Here is a 1,981-nt window from a genome sequence, read left to right on the forward strand (position 1 = left end):
CGAGGATGTAGCCGAGGTTGGTGGTGTGGAACACACTGGCTTCGGCATCGATGAAGCGACTGAGGGCAGGGCAAGGGACTTGTGGCTGAAAGAGCTGCCCTTCGTCGCAGTCGGCGGTCACTGTTCCTCCCTGCACAATGAGCACGGTGGGTGAGGAAGAAAAGACGTCGCCAGCATTTCCGTTTTCGCCCTCGTTTTTGCATGCGTTTATTGGTTTCCCCCATGCCGCACGTAACAGGGAGATGTTTTGTATCACTGGAAATGGGAGATCACCCGGATGTAAGAGAAGGATCGTGTTGCGCAGATCAACCAGAAGGCCTTCACGCCCAACATGCCCGGAAAGTGGGGCCGGTATGGATAAAGAGGAGGAGGTGTTGGTACGTGACGGGGCTGACGATGGTATCGGCGGCATATTAGGCTGTTGGTACGGCCCTCTCCCGTAAAATTGCCTAGATAGAGGGGGCAGGAGGTTAACGCGGCAATAAGTAATTTGTTGTGTTTCATGACGACGGACCGCCTTTTGATGTATGTGCACGCATCTTCTGCCGTGCCATGGAAAAAAAAGAAGTCAACGCATGCAGACCCCAAAACGCCGAGTGGTAAAAATGGTTGTATTGGGCCGTGGTATAGGCTCGCCCTCCGCTTCACTTTTCCGTCGGCGACTGCGATTCGAGGACTGCATGTAGGACAGTTTCCCATTCATGTCAAAGCGACGGCATAACTGCCGTTCCAGGGCGTAACAGCAAAAAAGTTCCCAAAAGTTACAAGGGTCAGGTGCGAAGATGTGGGAGCGTAGATTCTTTTTATCCAACGGGCAAGGGGCCCTCCAGGCTTGCTGGGGGGTATTTATCCCCTTCAAGCGAGCCTAGAATTTCAAGTGCGCTCTTGTCCATCGTTTACTCGATTACCTGTCCGGCCATGTGTAGAAAAGGGGCCACAAATTTAGGTAGATTCATCGAGCTGGAGGAGAAATGACAAAAAATTCATAGCAGCAATGTAAAAAGAGAGTTTCACATGCTATGGGCTCGTTAGAAAGTAAAAAACGTCAGAACGATTCGGAGCCTCGATTCCAACCCCTGGTCGACACAAGACGCCGTCCCATTGCTTGATATTAACAACGCATTGATGCGCGCGGCAGGCGGGAACGTGGAATGGTGTCTCGACCCGCCTGCCACGTGGCTCCATGCGTGACAGCCCGCTACCTTGCCAGGCTATTCCTCTTGCACACTCGTGCACATGGAAGATATTTCGTTGGGAAGGCGCCTTTCCGCGTTCCTCTCCCACACGTTAAAATATGGGCGGGCCCTTCAACAACTCCATCGCCGACTCCCTCCGCCCCGCCCTCTGTCCCTCCCTCCCTCCTCCCTTTCCTCCTCCCCCTCCTCCCTGCCCCTTCCTCTCCTCCCAGGCCACCACTTCCTTCCGCTCCTGGACAAAGGCCCGAGCCAGCGCCACCGCCAAGACCTGCCGCTGCGTCTGCTTCCAGCCTTCCTTCCCTTCCCACCCCAAGAATTCCTCCCGCCGATGAGTCACTTGGACTTCGGCAATACAGGTCATGAGGGCCGCCGCCTGTGCAGGAGAGAGGGGAGGAGCGGGCACCTCCGGCCCCGGATTGCTCTCTTGGTCCCGCATTATCGTCTGCAGGAGCGCGAGGCAGGTTCGAAGCAACGGCGGCCAGAGACGTTTGGGAGCCACCCCGCCCAGGGGGGGGAGGGTGGACAAGAGCGGTCGCAAGGCTCGCGCCAGGGCATCGGTCCCGCCATTTTCCCGTGACGTCGAGGTGTTGATGAGGGAGGCCAAGGTCAAACGACAGGCGTAGAGCACGGAGAGCTCCGGGCATTGGACCCTCACCAGTTGGGACGCGGCTGGGAAGGCGCTTCCCCCCCGCCCTCCGTCCCGCCCTCCATCCCGCTCTCCCTCGCCACCTGCCTGCTCGCTGACCTCGGTCGCCACCGCCTCCACCACCGCCCGTGTGATCGCT

This window comes from Nannochloropsis gaditana (assembly GCF_000240725.1).
Source record: "Nannochloropsis gaditana CCMP526 unplaced genomic scaffold scaffold206, whole genome shotgun sequence".
Lineage (NCBI taxonomy): Eukaryota > Eustigmatophyceae > Eustigmatales > Monodopsidaceae > Microchloropsis > Microchloropsis gaditana.